The sequence below is a fragment of the Mauremys reevesii genome, linkage group 3, assembly GCF_016161935.1.
Source record: "Mauremys reevesii isolate NIE-2019 linkage group 3, ASM1616193v1, whole genome shotgun sequence".
NCBI lineage: Eukaryota > Metazoa > Chordata > Testudines > Geoemydidae > Mauremys > Mauremys reevesii.
Genome location: NC_052625.1, coordinates 47,830,288 through 47,851,852, shown reverse-complemented (window position 1 = coordinate 47,851,852; position 21,565 = coordinate 47,830,288). Strand labels below are relative to the sequence as shown.

The following is a 21,565-nucleotide window of genomic DNA, read 5'->3' as shown; positions in this document are numbered from 1 at the left end:
TGTGTGACGGCTGAGTCACTGAAAAATCACCTGAGAAACCACCAAGAAAGGTCATCAGAACTGAAAGGCTGCAGACACACCCGACAAGAAGGCGGCATTTGCGAGAGACGGGTGCCAATGTCGTTACAATCCCTTTAGATTATTATTTCTTTTTCCTATTGCTATTTGAAATACTTTTGCAATTTGTTATTGTAGGGTTGCTAATGAGGGAAGCTGGACTGGTGGCACTTTTTTTTTTAAAGAAAAAATACTATTGGAAAATACTTGCTTTGACCAAGAATTATATCATTTATCCAAAAACATTTAAAGGAAAAAGATTGCCCAAAATGTGACCTAAGGACATTTAAAGAGAAATACACTTCATGCCTGATCCTGTAATATGCTCAACACCCCTTAGGAGGAGCTCAGTACCTTAAGGAGTCAGACCCTTACTTCTTTGGGTGAGAGAGTTTCCCTCAGATCTCTATTTGGAGAGGACCCTCTGTACATGTTCTCCCCACCTGTATGGAAACGGGAGCTCAACTTCCTCAGCAGCACCATTCCCCACTCCACCTGCCTTCCAGGTCATGGGTCAGCACTAAGAGAGGATGAAGACTCAGCAGGTAAGGGAATGGGGTAGGTAACCTGGAGGGACTGATATTATCACCTCTCCACCCATGCAGAGCCCTTACCTCAGGGGGTTCCGGTGAAAGCTGCAGCCATGTGGACTCCTTGGTAACACAGCTCCATTGCAAGGCTGTGTTACCAGCCAAGGCGAGTGTGAAGCCACAAGGCCTTCACACAGATGGTCCTGGCCTTGCACAGACTCCTGATGAGCCACAGGTTCTGGGGGGAGAGCCTGCAGCGTCTCTTCTAAAAAACAAAACAAACCACACAGGTGGGGCGAAGGCTATTACCACACACAAGAATAAGGAAGGAACTCTGTGAGGGAATCCTCAGAAAGAGGCTTCCTCAGCCACATCCTACAGGTTCTCCCCCTGAGAAGGTGAACCAGCCCTCTTCTTAAATGTTTGTACGTTTCTTCACAGAAAAGCTCTCAATCAAAATAATAGGTCTGAAAACCACTACCCCCAAACATTGTGGAGTTCTGGTTTTGATCCAGTTTTGGGTCTGAACTCTGTAGCTTGAGCCAATCTCTTCATCAGACTGGTATGGATGATATTCGCAGCTGAGAGCCTTCAAGAGACAGATACAAAATTACATCCTTTATATGCATTTTCTAAGGTTAGCCACTGGAAGCTCAGCTTGCCACCCCTTTTGGGTTTGTAAAATTCTTCTGAAATTTGGATCCATTTCATTAAAATATCAAAGGACAAAAGATAAATTTAACAAGGAAATAGCTCATAAACGTTTTTAGTTACATACATATGAAAGCATATGTTTTGACTAATTGTTTGATTTAATAGCTTGCCAGTTTGGTCTTTCCTCCAAAATATGGTTGAATTAATCTGGAACTTTGCATCACAGAAAGGAAAAATGACCAAATCCATGCATCAAGATATGATACCAAGTGATTTTTTCTTTTGGCCAGAGTATCATGCACACTATACAGGAAGGAAGGATGAGACCCTCTGATCTATGATTTACTGCCTGTTTCTAAGTGATTCTGGCTCTGTCAATACATTTGTTCACATCTCTAATTGTGTTAATGAATTGAACATAATTAAACTTACAACATGTCATGAGCTTCCTCTGGCAAACCCAACAGGTTTCTTAAGTATGACCTCCATGGTGGGGGCGGGGGCAGAGGAACAACCATCAATGACATTTAAAACTCCACAAACCTCCTCTGGGAAAACCTAAAGGATTTGGAATTTACCTTGCAAAGTCTCAGTACTTTCCTGGTCACAATATATAATAAAAGGGAGGTGTGCTCAAAAATATACATAAAGATTATTCCCTGAATACACCAACACAGAAATGGAGAGTTACACTATTTCCTCAGCTTTGCTTACTTGGTACGACATATAACTTACCCCTCATGTACATAAAAGGGCCTGAAACTGCAAGGCTCCACATGCTGTCAGCACCCACTGAAGTCAGCAGCAGATGAGAGCGCAGCTTTGTAGGAGCACTCCCAAAGTTGCTGAAACATGCTTAATGATTGTCACATTGATATCCTTAGGGCTTTTCTACATGGGGACACTCAGGAAAGTTATACCAAATTAGCTAAAGGGCTGAAAGGAAAGCTCATTAGTTAAAGCACATTAAACCTCTGTGTGAACACTCTCATTCAGACATAAAGTGACCTTACTTCAGTTTAGCTTCATTCAGTGAATTAATATGCTTTAACTAAGGCCATGTCTACGCTGCAGGTGCTACTGAGGCATAGTTACGGTGCTGTAGATATGCTGCTGTAACCCTGTAATGTAGATGCAGACTACAGCAACAGAAGAGATTTTTCTGTTGTAGGAACTCCAGCTCCCCAAGCAACAGTACATAGGATGATGGAAATATTCTTCCATCAACCTAGCTGCACATCTACAATGGGGAATAGGACAGCATAGCTGTGGTGCTCAGGAGTGTGGATTTTAATTTCTACTAAATGCTGAATCTATGCTGACCTAAATTTTAAGGGTAGACCAGGCCCAATGCACTTTAAACTCATACCTTTAGTTAATTTGGCTTAATGTTCCTGCTTGTCTCTAGGTAGATAAGCCCTTAGGTAATGAAAATATCATTTTTTCCTTCAGCCTATAAACATAAATCTCTGCCTTGCTGTGCATGGCTGCATATGACAAAATTGTCTGATTACGAGACAATACTGAGAAATTCCAGTATATGGAGACGACTTTTTTAGATTATATTGGGACACTAAATATCCACTTGTAAAATCTTGTGGCTTGGATGGAACACGAAACTACAGATTCTCTCAATATCCTTCCTACTGTCCGTCTCTCACATAGCATTCACTGCTCTTGTTATTTTTATTTCATATAGAGGATAAAATGGCAGCACTCGGCCATCTACCAATAGTTCCATCATCTTCCTTCATATGGAGGGAGTGGATTTGTAACCTCAGTTGAAAAATTTGAGAGTATGTATCTGTCACTTTTTAATCAATAGAATATTTTCTATAAAAGTATTGAATGTGTTTCTATTTCTAGGAGTTGTAGGCACTTACTGTTTAAACACTGCAGGCATACTATACTGTTCTGCAGTATAACTTATGATGAAATTCCAAGACAACGTGCCACCAGTTCACTTTTGAGACTGCAACAGGTAAAAATATGGAATAAATACAACTGTCTAGGAGAAACCATGCCTCCATCATAAATAACTGATTCTATTTAAAACGTGTGCTCTCTGACTTTGGGCCACTAAGTTCTTCATGGCAAACTATCCCTAGAGTCTGTGTTCTGAGGTGTTTCTCTTTCTGTCTTAATATGCTAAAGATCAAATGGAATTGTGAGGAAAATTTACGTTCTTTCGGTCATAACTGCAATGAATGGTCTCCAATTGGCGTATCTATCCGCGGGTTTTCTACTTTGCCTAACACTGTAGTACGGCTCTCTGAAGAGGGCCAGCATGAAGCCAATGCATTCTTTCAGTCCCATTTATGTTTTATTTTAAGGATTTACGTGGGATTAAAGTGGTTCATAGGCATCATGCTGTCTCTCTCCACAAAAGAAAAGTGCTTTAAGTGCTTTCATTACAAAACCATGGTATCTAATTACAGGTCTCTCATTACAGAACTCCAAGGCAACCTAGTATCTTACAGCATCAGTGGAAGGCTGGTGACATCCAAAGTGGGTAGGCAAACTCAACACAGTGAAACCTGTAGGATAAACACTCACACACAAAAAACCTATGGTTGTTGATATCTGTGTGATAAATTACAGCATTTATCATGCACTTTCGGCTGTCTCTTCTACCCTCTGCTCACTAATCCAGCTCTGCTGGGACCACTTGCAACATTCAAAACATCTTAGCAACATCTAATAGTCACTTAAAAAATACATAAAGTAGGTTGATCTAAACATAGTAAATGCTGGATATGTCAGTAACTGTCAGCTAGCCCATCCAATATTTTAAATTGTCATAAATGACAAAAATATTACTGCACTATGCAAAGGCCTTTCCATGGTTCTAAATAGGAAGATCCCCACCTCCCCAAAACTCTATATAATGGAACTGGTGGATGAAGTCGCTCTTCCAGACAGCGCCATCCCTAGGGGGTTGTGGGGCCCATGGTGGAAGTGACGGATTCGTCTCTTCTGGGACCGACCGCATCAGCCAATTGCACTGGCCTGCAGGGCCTCCCAAAGTGAGGGGCCCAGAGTGGTCACTCTAATTCACCCTACTGAAAGGATGACTTCCAGCAAACATCAAGAGATGGGTCCTGGGGTCTATTAGTAGCATCATAGACACCAATGCCGTGGGTGCTCTGGAGCTGGAGCACTCACAGAAAAAAAAATAGTGGGTTCTCAACATGCACTGGCAGCCCCACAGGTTGGCATCTCCCCCTGCCCCCAGCACCTCCTGCCTACTGGCGGCCCCGCCAATCGGCTCATCCCCTTTCCCCCCAGCACCTCCCACCCACCTTGGATCAACTGTTTAGCAGCATGCAGGCGGCACTGGGGAAAGGGAAGAGTGAGAGTGGGGTGCACTCAAGAGAAGGGGGTGGAACAGGGCAGAGTGGAGGTGGGAAGAGGTGGGGTGGGGGCGGGGTCTGGGGCGGAACACCTCCCGGCAACTCATAAAGATGGCGCCTATGAGCAAAGCACACACAGATGGAAATCTGACACATTCCTATTGTATTCAGAAGAGTTCAGTGAATTTGAAAAAGCAACTCTAATGGGGACACTTGGTGACAAAATGAGGAAAATACAGTGAAGTTTAGTGTTGCATGAATGCATAATGCAGTTGTGATGAAATATAACTCCTATATGAAGTAAATACTAAAAAACAACATTTTACATATTACATTTATAACTAATGTCGATAAATCTTATGGTCATGGACTGGGTCTTCCAGTGAAAGAAAGAGTAAAAACAAAATCCTAAAAGCATAAAAAGCAGTAGATTTGTATGTTGATATTCCTTTACCCTGATGTTGATAATTATGATTGTCGTATTTAAATATATTGCTAATTTATTTTGATTTCATCCCCCCCGCCAAAAAATAATGGAAAAACAAAACCCCAATTTGCCATGTCTCTTAATCATATATGCACTTGCCCCTCAAATTACACAGGCCCAATTCATTGATGTGGGTAAAGCCAGACAACCCTTTAACATAACAAATTGGAGTTTTGTCGCTTTGGGAAGAGGAGATTTACAGCTTTCCAATGGAAACACTGAACTTTGCTTCTAGATTGGGAAGGTCCTGAGAGAACAAACCTTATAATCGTGATATTTTATATACAAAAAAGTTAATTTAGGTCCAGTTAGACTCAACACTAAACGTTTTAAAAACATTCACACAGGTCGTGATCCAAAGGCAACTGAAGTCAATGAGAATCTTTCGATTGACTTCAGCAGACTTGGGATTAGGCCCTAAATTGGTACATCCTATGGCTGCTCTGCCCATGCTCTTCCTGAAGACCACCACACACTTTTTCTGCTGTGTTCCTTCTAACCCCACTATGCCATGTAACTGAGGTTGGGGCCCACTTTGCACTGTCTCAACCTTTTGCCCCTGGATACTTTCTGTCAGTAGGGCACGTGTCAGGGTACACACCAGTTAATCCAGTATAGTCTGCACTGAATCTGGCCCATTGTGTGCAACCCTAAGCTAAAGCCAACTGAGTTGCACCTCTCTAAGCAAAAGAAGAATTTGACTCAATAGGTGCAATTACTATCTCTGGGATAAGCAACTACCTTGCAAAAACAAAAGGAATAAGACTCCAAAAGAGAGAGAGAGCAAGAGAGCAATCTACTCCTCTTGGCTCTTCATAAGGTTCCTCTGTGGTGTATAGAAAATTGGATTAAAATTATAGAGTTATCACTTTAAATGCTTCGGGGCTTCTTGGTCCTGCTTGCGAACTAGGGGACCCTATACGAAAGCTTGAACTTGCAGTCAGTCAGCAGACAGATAGCCCAGACTAAGGTGGAGTGAATTGTGTCTCTGTTTTAAAGAGAAGCCGCCTTTGTTTTTCTGCTTTGGTTTCTTGTGTGTTATCATCCTGAATTCTAAACAAATAAAATAGTGTTACACTGCAGCCATCCTGCAAGCACATTCTATGTTTTTATCTGCAGTGAAACATAGCACTCCCACCCTCCCACTTGTCGCCTTTTAGAAATCATTTTGTGATAGGTTTCAGAGGGGTGGCCGTGTTAGTCTGTATCAGCGAAAACAGTGAAGAGTCCTTGTGGCACCTTAGAGACTAACAAATTTATTTGGGCATAAGCTTTCGTGGCTAGAACTCACTTCATGTACTGTGCATATATATAAACCTGCTACTGTATTTTTCACTCCAGGCATCTGATGAAACCACCCATGAAAGCTTATGCTCCAATACTTCTGTTAGTCTATAAGGTGCCACAGGACTCCTTGTCGCTTTTTACAGATCCAGGCAACCCCTCTGATACTTGTGCTCTGAGAGAAACTAGAAGGATTAGACCATAAACATATAACTGAGGGGAGATCTGATGGCAAAACAGCGCAGTTTGTCTGGGGAGACCTGGAGAAGTAATACAGATTAGACAAATAATCAATAGCATTCAGACTTCTAAGTGAATGGCATAGAATGGAAACCTCAAGCTCATTTAATTGTGTCTCTGGAAAGTTTCCTTCTGTTGTGAGCTACAATACTGCTTGTACAGTTTTATAAGAGATAGCCCAATTTGGTTGTGATTGGTTTTCTAAAGAGGGAGAGAGAGCAGCTCTGTTAATTTTTCAAGCAGACTATTATGTATTAAATATGTTATTATGAAAGAACTGAGATATTTCAGGAGTCAATACTTCATTGAGAATCCGGTTAATAACACTTCACTGAACCAAAGATTACAAGGACTAAAGATACGTAGAAGAAGGTTGGCTAAACAACAAATAAGGGAGAAAGGCCAATGGTTTACAATCACCTGAAAGGAGTACAAAGCAACAGGAGAGAAGAAAAGCTTCGTGTGATCCAGTAGGGTACAACGAGAGCTATTGGGATGAAAACTGGCTAAGCAATTAGGCAACATTTCCTGAAAGTGAGATCTATTAGACTATGGGACTGGCACAGAAACAAGGCATCTAACCCCACACGCCTCCCTTCTTCTTACTTGTTTTTAATTCAGATATACTGCCCTTCATACTCCTCAGAAAAGAGTAAAGAATGCTGCTGCAAGTCTCTAACCTACCTGTCAGATCTGGACTTCCAAAGGTTAAAAGTTCAACCCCTTACAATTTCTTACCAGAACACAGTAAGCTCCCATTCTCAAGTCATCAACTTGGCTGTCTGTCTGTCTACCTTAGTTTTCTGACAAAGGATCACACTTTCCTTTATTGTAGGTCCACATGAACACTAGCTTGGGTGTGAGGTAATGAGATTGCCTAACATCTTCATATCTCTGTATGGAACATCCAGAAAAAATTAGTTTGGTTTTTTCGCTATGTGCACACAGCCTGATGACTCTCTGTCATCAATCCTTCACTCAGTTGGTATCCAGATATGGGAAGCATACATTCATTCTGATGACTAGTTTCACCATTCAAAATCACATTCTAAGGAACACAGGATGCATTGTGAATACTCATATATTGGTAAGTTGGACAGCATTACCTATTAGTGGCAGGTGACTATGGGCTCAGATATGCAGCAGTGTCTGATACGGTTGACTGCTGAAATATGCTGAGGTGGCAATTACCATGGTACTGATTTAAAGAACTGAGCCTGCATTAAGATTGTCATAAGGCTAAGGACTAAGCAGATGAGGGAGGAGAGCATGTACCCTAACAGATGGTTACTTAGCTCCCTAGTGGCTTCACACATGAAAAGGTGCAGGTGAAAAGAAGGCTACATCAGATTAAAAACTGTGGATTCTGCCAGCAGGGACTAACACTGAAGACACACACCAAAGGCAGATACATATTTATATATATGCCACGGGGCGGGGGGGGGGAGAGAATCATAGAAATGGTCATTGAGAAGTCACCAAGTCCAGCCCCCAGGAGCGAGGCAGGGCCTTGCTTACCTAGACCATCCCTGACAGGCGTTTGTCCAATCTGTTCTTAAAAACCTCCAGTGATGGGGATTCCACACCCTCCCTTGAAGCATATTCCAGAACTTAACTACCCTTATAGTTAGAAAGATTTTCCTAATGTCTAACCTAAATCTCCCTTGCTTCAGATTAAGCCCATTAGTGCTTGTCCTACCATCAGTGGGCATGTGAACAATTGATCAACTTCATTTTTATAACACCTATTAGCATATCTGAAGAGAGGAAGAAAGATGTCAGTGGACATTTCAGAAAGGCACCTTTCTGAGCATTTGTGAGGCCACTCAGGAGTACCAGCACCACCAAGCTTCAGAAAGTGGGTTAACATGACAACTGAAAAATCCAAGACTTAATTGCCTATGTGGATAGAGAATAAAAACTATATTATATTATATAAATAACAGCCATTGTAAACTAGAAGTTATTTACCCTTTACAAGGAAAATAGCCCCATTAATAAAGGATCTCCTCCCAGTCATTGTTAATTATATATCGACTTAAGAATTATTATCCCTTACCTTTATGGAACCCAATGCACATCAGGAATGAACCTGACACGACTCTGCTCCTTGATGATCTTCCTGAATCATTTTAAGAATGAAGACTACCACTAGAAAAATAATAAATGATGGGATTTTTCCCCACTCAAAGTTTACTTTGATTCTGTGCAAATTTGCAAGTATGAAAAGATTACGTCTTTACAGGAATCAGGTAAAAAAAAAAGTACACTGAGGTTTTTGAAATTAAAATATTTCTTTTGATGAAAGGGATTAGTCTAAGTTTGCACACTCAATGTAATTAGTGCATATGGTCCAGCTGTGAAGAAATAGCTGAGGACTTCTAACTTATTATTAATTAGGCTCATTAAAATGCAAGTAAGAGAATGATGCCTAGGTAAACAATACCTTATGTCATAAAGTCATTACTTGACAAGAGCTAGCATTCCTAACAGAAGTCATTACTGATATTTTGTGGAGGTTTTTTTTAGGCTCCATGGGTGCCAGTTAACTACTTTTGACTGACATCAAGGACAGACATGCAAAGCTGGAAGGAGTCAGCCGTACTGCACAGCAATTCTGTTCACATCATTTCAAAATATGTCTGGTTGGGGTCAAAGGTTGACAGCCAAATGACAGGCCTTCTTCAACTGCTGTGGTGTCACAGCAGGAGCATGTCAGGGAAATTTTTCTGGGGCCCCTCGGTGAATTTTTTACATGCTCACATTTCTTTCCTTGTCTTATCAGTGGGGCAGGATTGTCAGATTTGTGATTAACACCGCTGAAGGAAAAGTGTAGAGACCATCCCATGTTAGGAACTACCGGTAACAGCAGCTACGACTCCTAAGGTTCTCATCAGACATTTAACAGAGTACAACAGAACTCAGCATTTTCTGATTCACTGATATTAGAAGTGGGATGGGAGATTAGCTGGGGTTTTGGCTGTTACTGTTAACTGGAGTTGTTACATTCCCCATCAAGAAAACAGACTGTAATTACTAAGTACTAGTGTCATGAGCAATGCCTTCCAAACACATAAGAAAGGAAGATACTTTTTTCTTAAATGTCAATACACTCAACAGCAAGCTGTTTTTCAGAGTTTTAGAAATGTTTCCTGTTCTTTAGAGTCCATGCACGCTCTCTTATAAATCACTCCAGTGATGCAGCCTCCAGTATAAATGGATCAAAAGATGCTATTGACAGATGCTGAAATGAGTGTCTACCTTTAACACAGGGTCAATTGATAAGTGTCTGACCTAGACTTTTGACTGACATGAAGAGCTGTCAGGACTCTTAGTTACAAGTGGTGACTAGGCACTGAGAAAAAGTCTGCCTCAGTGGTATGTTTGGTATAATAACCTGAGATAGAGAGAAAGGTTGGGGACCAGATTATAAGAAAATCTGAGACCAATGAATTTAATAGGACTGTGATTTGGAAGATTAAAGCATGATCTAATAAAGCTTCCCTAGTATCTCTTTATCACTATCACTCCCTTTAATCATCCTATCTAAAAGTGGATATAGGAAATTCTTTATCATTTATGGTGAAAACTACCCATGAAATGTGCTGGCTGGATCGGAGAGCCGCTGCAGAAGCAGAAATGGCATCTCATCTTGGTTTCATTGTGGATGCTCCTTCTCTGAAAGCCTGCATGCTCCCAAAAAAGTTTTGCACCAGCTGTGCTCCGCAACCTCACCAGGTGCCACGCTTCTGAAAAACATGCCATGGTTTGGCAGTGAGAGTGTTTTTGCCTCCATGCACTTTTATTCCATATCCTACTGTCTCAAACGTGGCAGGATGAAGGGGAAATTATTTCACCTCTAAAAGTGAATAACTGACATGCAGCTGTTAAACCCAGATACAAAACCACTTGGAGGAGGCATGGACATGTACCTATAAGTACCTAGACAGACAGACAGCTCCAGATAGGTCTGCCAGTGACAAGGTCCCAAATTGAGCACCAGAAATCCAGGACCGTGTGTGCATATTGGACCCTACCAGGAATAAATACCCCCACAACAGTAGATGGGTGTCACCTGACCAGATATAAACCTACTCACATACATTTCATGCTAAACCACATGATGATGTACCCACATCTCTCCCAAACAAACACAGCAATATCATCAAATTCAATTACAGTCATCTGCAGTGCTAAAACTGCAAGGTACAGTGTACTGGGCTACTATAAATGAGCAAAAGCAGTTCCAGCCACCTGCAGCCCACAGGGAACTCCACAAATGCTGTCCTGATTATGCCTGTTTTGCTTTTAGAAGAAATAGGAGGACCTTGCAAGTAGTTAACGCCTTTATGGCACATCCCTCCTATATTTTCTCTCTAAAGTCAGAGGAATATGGTGGAACCAGCACAGCAAAGCAAGCCTACCCAATGAAAGTTTATCATGGTAGGGAAGAATCGAGTTAGCAGACACACCATAACACAACGCTGCCAGGACAAATTCGCAGTCAGTGTAGACCAGGACAAATTATGTTCAGCATCATGTTGCACAAGTGTAATTAAACCCTGGGGATCTGAGACTAGATGAAAGAGTCAAAAGGCTTGATCTATTTCCCTGTTTGCATGCATATACACACACACACATATATTAACAAACACACACACACACACACCCCTCAATTCCCACACCAAATTTATTAAAATGCTCCCATTGTAGCCTGTAGGTACAGACAAAAAAAAAGAATATTATTAAACCAAATACAAAAATATGCAATCATCAGATAATAATGACAGAGGTCTCCCCACCAACCACAAGAACCTCAAGATTATTCGAGGAAACCAGCATAAGCAAAGGTGAAGCTAAATCACATTTTCATAAGAGCAACTACTGAATGAACATTTTAAAAAGGTATTCACCCAGTTGCAGTAGTTACTCCCAATTTTCTAAGTCCTTCAGTGGCATCTTAGAAACCCTTTAGCAAACCTGTTCTGCTAAAGACTTTGCCTTCACACAATGAGTAAGACATGAACTTCCTAAAGGGAAGAGCCAACTGCCACCACCACCACATCAACATGCACAGACAACACCCCACATAAGGATAATATAAGAGAAAAGGAAAAAAATATATTGTGCCGAGTGTGATGACAGTTTGCAATGTTTGAATTCCCGAGTGTATTTGTGTAGCTGCTGCAGATATCAGTACTGTTGACTAGCACACAGTGTTTTAGGGATATTTAGCAGGTGTCTGACTCTCTACTTTAAATACCCTAAAAAGGGAAAAGGAAACAAGGAGCTATGAGGTTGTGTAACAAGGGTGGCAAGCACTTGTGAGCAAACACTGATATCACTACAAATAGAAGTGGTAAGCATTATACTGGGGGAGATATATTTTGGGAACTGGCGAGGAAGCCTTTTTAGAGACTGGGGTAGTACTCTGCAAATGACGGTAGTTGCCTGTCCAGATTTTTGTAGGAAAAATTATCTGCTGGTATTTGATTATTACCTACAGGTAGCCAAATGGCTTTGGTATTTTATCTCTCTAGTTACCATGGTTTTAGTTTTTGAACTACATCAAGATAAATATATAAAAGATAGCGGGGGCTGGGGGGAGTTAGGGGAAAGGTGTTTGTTGAAAGATATCTGTTCAACTTCCTCATCAGTTAAAGGGCTTTTAAACTGTGCCTCTAACGGTACACGGAGGATTTCTTACCCTCAATTTTAATGCTGTGAGAGTTCTCAAAATGCCTCCATGACCTTCCCTCTCCCTTCCCATCACACATTGACACATCTAGCCTAAATTTGCGTCTTGCATCACCTCAGGATACTCCTGGCTAATTTCATTATTTTGGAGAGAAAATGCAAATGAAGCCAGACAGCTGGTGCTTTCCTTGTGGCTAGGAGTGATGGAGGGGCCTGAGGCCTACCTCATCAGAGGCTCTAATACCCTTTTGCTTAGACAGGCCCTGGCGGGAAGAGAGCAGGGAGGCTGCTAGAGCAGCAGGAACAGATGGCAAGAAAGGTAAAAAGATGGAGAAGCAAGGCTCGCTTTAGTTATTCAGAAGAAGTTGTAGTGTCAGTTACCTAGGTAGATTGATATGGTGTTGCAGGATGATCCTGTATCTTTCAGATTCCCTTACTTTTCAGGTTCTTGACTCATTGGAGATTGGAAACTCAGTCACTTATTTAAGGTTGTACAGAGTTCTTAAATCCAGTTTATTTGACACAATTTGTCAATACTAATTAGAACCAGCAAAGATCTTGGTTATCTATTAACTCCGGCCTATTGAATGTTAACTCCTAATTCTTCTACAATAGTCATCCTAGCTCTGACAGGATGTTAGCTTTCGAGAAGTGTTACCTTTCGAGAAGTGAAGTCTTTTTATAAAAAAGTTTATCCTTCCTTTACACAAGACAGATATTTTAAACCAATTTCACCCTTGATTCATGAAAGGAGGAAAGGAAAACAATAACATGCCTGTAAAAACCTGTCAAAACATCATCTGATAAAGCACCCTTACAAGAGGTCCGTAAAAGAGTAATGCCATTCAACACAAAACACTGAGCATTTCAGAGCAATTTAGAACAGCTTGTAAGAACACATTTCATGGAAATGTTTTCTGACATCTAAAAAGGTAATAAGACCAGGGGCATCTTGATTGGTAGGATTTTATATGTATTAGTGTTGTTATTGTTATGATTTCTAGTGAAGTTGTTGTACGTGGCAAAGTCTGAAATCTTCTTTCACACAGCATACCTGCAGGCAAATGCCGAGGAGAGATTTTTCCAATACATTAATTGAAGAGGCAGGTATTTTCAAAGAATCATATATATAAAATCTTTTTAAATGAGAAAAATAAAGGTTAAGGTTCAAAGTGAATGAGTAGTCTTAAACATCAAGGGGGGGGTGTGTGGAATATAATACTTTACTCTTATGTAGCACCTTTCATCCAGAGATCCCTACGTGTTTTACAAAAATTAACTGAGCTTCACAACACCCTTATGAAATATGCTACCAAACAGCTTTTGTGCACTCTCCAGTGCTTTCCTAGGCCACATTACACAATAATTAGTAAGATGCTTTCCTCGTTAGATATTGTGATAAAACACACCATTGTATCCATTTCACACATGAGCTAGCAGAAGGACAAAGATATCTATGGAATTTGTGTCAGTGGTTTCAGTAGAAATGGGCCACCAAAGCCAAAAGTGAGTTCGGCCCAGAGAAATCAAGTGACCTTCCCAATGTCATACACAGTATCAGCAGCAAAGCAAGGAATATAGATAGAATCCAGAAAATTTGACTACCAATTCTCATTAGATGCACTAGCTTTATTATATAGGATACCCGTTTATTCTACTGTCACTGAATCCACCCACTCCGTGTGGAGGCACTCAAAATTAACAGATGCAACTTTTACATTCCTGTATTTTTTTTAATAAGATACAGTTTCATATAGTCTGGCTACACAGTTTGTCCATCAGCATTTCAGAAATCACAGTAAAGCTTATTCTAAAATAATTTACAGTAAAGGAATCAGCATGCCAGGAGGCTAGAAAGAAACATCATTTCACAGCCAATATTTAATGGCACATGCCAGCCTGAACCCCTCATCACCAATGGGGACTGTGATTAGGGACCTCTGCCTGTAGCAGAAGACGTTTAACGGACAGCAGGGACTTACCGCTGGGGCCAGGAGCTGCTGCATCATCACAGCCTGGACCCATGCACTCACCACCACCAAGGACTGTGATTAGGAGGCTCACAGCAGGGGACCTTTCCCCAGCAGCAAGGATTTGGAGAATACCTTCAGTTCCTTCCATGGCGTTTTCAGTTTTGTCTGGTTTTTTTTATTGTAATCTTGTCCATCTGCCATTCATCCATGGCTCTCACCGTGCCCCTCTTTTGCATCACAATATTCATCCCATCCTCCCCCTTTCTGCTTCTCCTTTCCCTTTTCCACTTCCCCTCCCCCTGGCTCCATCTCCCCTTCCTGGTTACCCTTAGCCCTCTCAAGTTCCCACCAGTTCTGTGTACACCTCTTTCCTCCTCCACCCTGATCGCCTCGATCCTCCTACCAGTACAAATATAGGTCCCCCATCTGCATCCTCTTCCTCATCTCTGGTGACATTTGCCTCAACCCTGGCCCTCATTCTATCGCCACCCTCTTCACCTCCCAGACAGTCCCCACCATCACCTCTGCTCCTCTCATGCCCTCATTCCCAACCTCATGCCCCTCTTCGTCCCCTCCCCTTCTCTTGCGGTCTCAGTCATTCACAACCTCTTCATGTCCTGGCCCCGCCAGCTCCTGGCTCTTACACAGAGCTGGATGTCTTCATCTGACACTGCCTCTGCAGCTGCCTTCACTGATAGAGACCTCTGCTTCTCTCACACTCCCTGCCCTGGAACAGACCCTGGTGGGATTACTAGGCATCTTTTCTCACATTCCTGCTGCTTCCAAGCCCCCCTCCTCCTCCTTCCCACTCTTTCCTCGCTTTTGAGCAACAGTGTATTTAGTTTTTCTCTCCTCTCCTTCTCCATGTTGCTTTGATCTACCATCCACCCAGTTCCTCCCCATTAGACTTCCTCTCTGATTTCAGCTCCTGGCTCTCTCCCCCACAATCTCTCACACTCATCCTCACAGACTTCAGTTTCCAAGATGATGACTCAGCCAACGCCTTAACTGCTTTCTTCCTTACTCTCACCTCTCCATTTAACCTTCAGCCTGGTTCAACTTTCCCACTCACTAAAAGAGCCGCTCACTTGACTTGGTCTTTACTAAGCATGGCTCTCTCTCTGACTGTGAGCCCCTTCTTTTCTCCCTCTATACCTCATCTCTGGGTAATCTCATCCACAAACCCAAATGTAGCTACCATCTCTACTGACCAGTCACAGACCTACCTCTCTGCTCTGGACCAGTCTCCCCAGTCCAAACTAAAATCTCTGCCCATCTTTCTGACACTACCGTATGGATTTCTAGCCATCAAGCAAAGCCCTTAATCTTCCCCCCTCCATTCCCTTCCCCTCACTTCTTTTTTCAATCACTGTGGACAACACCTCCATCCTGTCTGTAACATGGACCTCTTTTTACATCCTCACACTCCAAGCAGTATCGAAATCTCAAAGATTCTTTCTGCATGACATTTCTAAGATACGGCCTTTCCTGTTCATCCACAGCTAAAACTCTCACCCAAGATTTCATCCTCCTGAGTCTCAGTTACTCTGTGTGTGTGTGTGTGTGCGCATGCGCATTCACATTCATATGTAGTAATTAAAGGACAGTCCCTTCTTCGCATAGATCTAGGGAAATAATTCAGGCCCATGTGAATAGTCTTTTGTCATGCAATTAGTAAACAGTATCTTCATCTTACTGGTACTGGTTGCATGAGAGATGACTATTCATGTGAGTAATTGTTTGCAGGATTCTATCAACTCAGGACTGTTCTACTCACAGTTTTTGTACCAATTTAACTATTTTGACTAGGGGTATTTTTTTAAACCAAAATAGTTAACTTCGACAGAACCCTCAGTGTGGGTAAATTTCCCATGTGTGAATAAGCTTTACCAGTATATGGCTTCTTTATACTGGTATAACATTGTCCACACTATAAGATTAACTATTCTTGTTTCAAACCAATATAGTAACACACAAACACTGCCCTTAATGTCTGATTCTGGAAGGTGCTGAGTGCTCTCTACTCCCACCGAAAGCAATGGGAATAGAGGATGCTCTGCTACTTTCAAGAGTGGACCTTTAATATTCTTTATCTATTAATCTATAGTAGATGAACATTTAAAAATTAAAATAAAATATCTGGAGAAAAATAGAAAGGTAAATTATAAAATGTGTCCTATTAGAATTCAAAGCTTTCCGTAGAATCTCCCTTGATTTAGGGGCAAGATACAATAACTGACAACAGTAAATACTGATGCCAGTTTTAAAACACTTTTTTAAATCTAAAAATAAACCATTTCATCAAGAATATATGCAAGTGACCAAACACTTTTCTATACTCACTTAATAGTTTTAGGTCACTGTTTGTGCGGTACAATAAAAGTAATTTGTCACTGAAATTAACTTTCAGTTCTTTTCATCACTAATCTCTGACCACTATATTCTACATTCTTTTGTGACCGCTAAGCTGCAACTGTGATCTGATATCTCATTCATAGCCCAGCTGTGTATGTGCAAAGCTTTGCAAAAAAAAAAAAATCTCTTATTTGACCATGAACTTTAGATGATCTAGTTAGCGTTACTGTCAAGCATCCCGCGGTCTTTTTGAAAAGCAGGACTTGTCCATGCTGCCCTCTGGCCAACTTCAGTGGGACTAAACCACTAGCGAGAGCCATCAAACTGCCTGACAGCTTGTCACCAGTGAGGCTCCATTAATTTACACACATTTTCCACTGTTTGGCATTTACCATGATAACTCTTTTCTTTCCAAGCAGCTCCTGTTTGCATTTAACACTTGGGTTAATTTTCATCAGAGTTTAAATTTAGCCATCAGTATTTCAGGGGAGCTGTCAGCCAACATATGGAGGGGAAAAAATCCTTCTGAATTTATAATAAAGTGGAATCTGTTGAATGTGAAACAAAAACCAACTGCAATATACTGCAAGGCCCCGATGGGGGGAGCAGGGTCAGCAAAGAATAGCAGAGTGGATTAGTTGTTCTATTCACCAGAGTGGCATTTGAGCACCTCAGGAGCTTCTTGATATATCAAAAAATGATGGAAAGACACAGTTCAATTTGTCCCGCTTTTATAAAGGATAATTAACCTGTCAGTCTTGCTACTTTAACAACTTCATTATATTGGAGCAGAACTGGGTGCAGGGAGCCTATGTCTTTTTCCGAAAAGAACACAGGGCACTTGTTTAAATGGTTGGGTAAAAAGGTAGGAAAAAAACCCTCATCCCTATATTATTCTGTGGTTTCTGAAAAAAATGGAACATGATTCCTTAAATTATGTAATCAAACTGACTTTAATGTGATACACTACCAATAATTTTAACTCAGAAAGGTGAAAATAATGTATCAGGCAAAATAGGAAATAAAATCATATCGTTTAAAGATTGAGGTTACAAGGTTGCAGATGACGATGGACTGTTTGAAAATTATTGTGATGCTTCCTAAAGGGATACTGCCTTTCATAAGTAATGAAGAACAAATCTTAAAAAAAGGATTTTAAAATATATTTTGATTTATTCAAGGAACCAGATTAATAAATGCTGTTGATAAACTGGACAGCTCCCATACAATTATATTTAGGAAAAAAAACTATGAGTTGATGCATAAGCCTTTTAAATGAACAAATTTTAACATTTTTAAAGTTTTGTTTGTTTCTTAACTTGACATTGACTAACTTTATCACACAGTCCAGATAGCATCATCTGGTATCTTAGAGTACAATTTTGCTACTTACAGTACTTTATACATATTATAATAATTGCCTTTTTACAGATATATTTTAGGCACAAATATGTAAAGGGCACATGAAGGAAATGTTTTTCTAAAATATCAGTTCTCGCAATTAAAAAAGTTTATGTAATAATGTTTGACGACAACATTAAAACTTTCATTTTAGTAATTCAACTCTTCCTTGGTGAAAGCAGCAAAGAGTCCTGTGGCACCTTATAGACTAACAGACGTATGTTATGTGCCACAGGACTTTTTGCTGCTTTTACAGATCCAGACTAACACGGCTACCCCTCTGATACTCTTCCTTAGTGATTATTTTTAATATAGTTCTTATATTATCACAAACATTAAAATAAAATAATTTAAACACTTCTACATGCTTATATGTAAAATCTCAATAGCCGACTCAGGAACTAAGCTGTGGAGGGTTTTTTTTTTTTTTTTTTAAATAAAGCTTTATACTGAATGGGCTAGATCCTCTACTAATGTCAATGGGGCTGTACCAATTTATATCAGCTGAGGATCTGGCCTAAGATGATCGAAGAATATGACTGGTTCAAATTAAATTAAATGTCCTGTTTTTTATGTTGTACCATATTCAAGTTTGTCAGTAAAATCCTGAAATCAGTAAGGTCTGCATTTCAACATAAACCTTAACAGATACGGATAAATATAAATAGAGATTAATGCAGTCAGGAAGCTCTGTAGCTAAGGAAAACACAACTTATTTTTACTTAATGTTTGTGAAGTATTTGGCAATAAACTGTTGTAAAAATGAAAAATTGTATTTATTATTATTATATACCACTGGAAATAAGGCATCACAGACCTCATTTTCAGGTCTATTTTGATTCCTGATTCTTAACACCATACATAGATTAGTGGTAGCATTTGATGTCACTTCATTTTCAAAGTTTTAAGTAATATTTAAGCAAAGAGTTGGGGTGACACATTATGTCAGATCAGTTTATTATAAACGTTTGTAGATGCATGTTCATTAGATAAATAAGAGGGGCTGACACTGAGCTACATACTAGCACAAATGTAAAAATAAACACTGACAGGTCCAATTCTGCAAGCTGCCAAGCACCATGAATTCACATCAGTTTGAAGTCATCGAAGGTGCTCAATACATCACAGAAGTAGGCTCCATGTTTGTACCCCGAGCCATGGAGAGGATTGACCTTTTAAAGTGTAAATCATATTCTTTTTTGCAAAATCAGTGAAAAAACTGTTAAAACCAACTTTACAAAGCCTGAAATTAAATAATGCAGCATCAAGAAATTCTTGCAATAAAGCATATGATTTCATTCATTTTTAAACTTTAAATTCATTACTTTATCCATTTTATAGGCAGGCTAAGGGTTTTCCTTATCTGTTTCATACATTTTTGGATTTTTTTTATTATTACATTTGTATTAAAGAATAGCCAATATCTGGCAGACTTTCAGCCTACTCTATTTATTTAACAAATGTATAGCTCTGAACGTATACAATAATTGATTTGGCTTGGCATATTTTGCATCATTTTGGTCTGAACTACTGTCTGCCTGCATCTGTAAATATAAATTAAAAGCTTGATTATCTTTTCCACAATGGTATTGTGAAAGTAGAAACAAAATTCAAAATGGCAACTGTTCTTGCCACTGGTGGTTTTCCAACTTGTACGCTGCCTCAAAAATTTGGGTTGTAGACATGGAATGTCAGTGTTTCACCACAGCACTGACATCCAACTTTTTTATATAACTCGGCATGTGTGTTAGCTATTTCTTTTAAAGAAAGGCCCAAGGGCCACTGAGGGAGGAAGAATCCTGTGCTGCTAAACTCTCAAGCAAGACTAGCATTAGCGGCATTGTAGGTGGGAAAATACGTGACTCAAATTCCTTGTGAACGAACGTTAGGAGATTGGAAATGTTATGAAGGCAATAGAAGGCAAAAGCTATCAGTCAAGGCCTATTGGACATCTGCAAAATATAAATGAAGCAGAGCCGGTATAAAGGAGAGTATCCATTAGGTAGATCTTGCCCTGTATTTGAGAAGTACTACAGTGCCCTTTGGTGAGGTTTCTGTAATTAACATATATAAATTCTTTGGGCCTAATTAGTTAAAATAAGTAAATGAAAATATAAATAAAATACGTATAATCACTAAATAGTTAAGTGTGATGTGTAATGACCTGTACTTTCTTACAACCCCTAGTATTCTTTTTCCCTCTTTTTAAGCATTGTTAATATTTGATATTTTTGTGATGTTTTGTTACATTTTCTTGATTTTATATACTACCAGATTATACTTTTCTGGGGCAAGGAGTAAACGTTTAAATAAAAAACTGTATCAACAAATCCAGCTGCCAATATATTTTAGGGATGCAAGGTACATTTTAGAGGCTCTTACATGCCTGAAACAGAGAAATAAGAACTACCAGAGTTGGTAAAAAGGCAAAGCAAGAAAGATCAGCTAGTCACAAGTGGAACACATACACAAACATCAGTAGGGCCCTTTATGTTTAACAAAATGCTTAAACTCACTTAATCACTATGATTTACACATTTTTGAATCATGGATCAACTCTGCAATGGCTATAGTACTTCTCTAAAGGACTGAAATAGTTTTTTTCTGTAATGACTGCAAGTCTTTTGATTTGCAGTTGTTTTGTTCCAGTACTGAAATGAGAAATGAAATTAAAGTGTATAACAAAATGTCACATTGGTGCCCCATGTTGTGAATGGCTATTAAGGTCCCCAGGCTATGATGATCCACTACACCAAAATGATACCATATTAACGTTTGGATGATCCACCTGCCTTGCCTCACCCATTTTGCTTTACATTAACACATCACTACCATGACATAGTGCTCATTCTGGGGCAAAACAGCATTTTTAATGCACAAAATTAAATATTTGTCAAAATAGTGATCAAAATCACAGCTGATGATATTTGGTATCACCATGTCCCATGGCCTCTCACCACATTCCAGCAGGATGAAATATTTGAGGAAGGCAGCCCAAAACAATTTGAAAAAAGCCAGGTTTGAGGAGCAAGGTTTGAAATCACATCCCAAATGTTCATCCTCTGGCTATGGCTTTTGTTCTGGATATAAATGGAAACCAGATAGGCCCCATTTTCTGGTTTTGATTTGTAAGCAGCCAAAATCTTGCAGTAGTGACTATTCTTATAAGATTTCAGTCCACAATAGCATTATTCATTCAAAATGACAGAAAAATCCATGAGATTAGATGACATGGTGCACTCACTACCTTTTTCTCTTAAATTTCTGATGGGTTTGGCACAGCAATGAATCTGAACCCAAACCCCAAAAGTCTGATCTAGCCTGGTATATGAACTCTAGCCTGAACCTAATGACGTGCCAGATCCAAACACTGCCTCTTTCTGCTCTGAACACTATTCTTTAAGGTCTCTGCTTTGCTCATGTTATAAGTTTCCAAACTTCACTATAGCTTACTTATGTGACTTGCAACTGGTGAGCTACCAAGCAGGGAACTACTGCGTCTCAAGGAACTATGATTCCTATCACAAAACAACA

General features: G+C 40.0%; 1 long non-coding RNA gene across 1 annotated transcript in view; it reads right to left on the bottom strand.

Annotated features, from left to right (window-relative positions):
* Nucleotides 1-21,565, bottom strand: part of LOC120401210 — a 255,911-nt gene that overhangs the window by 60,744 nt on the left and 173,602 nt on the right. The window contains exon 2 of the long non-coding RNA XR_005596309.1: nucleotides 672-852. This is a non-coding gene — a long non-coding RNA (uncharacterized LOC120401210). The remainder of the gene's footprint in view (nucleotides 1-671; nucleotides 853-21,565) is intronic.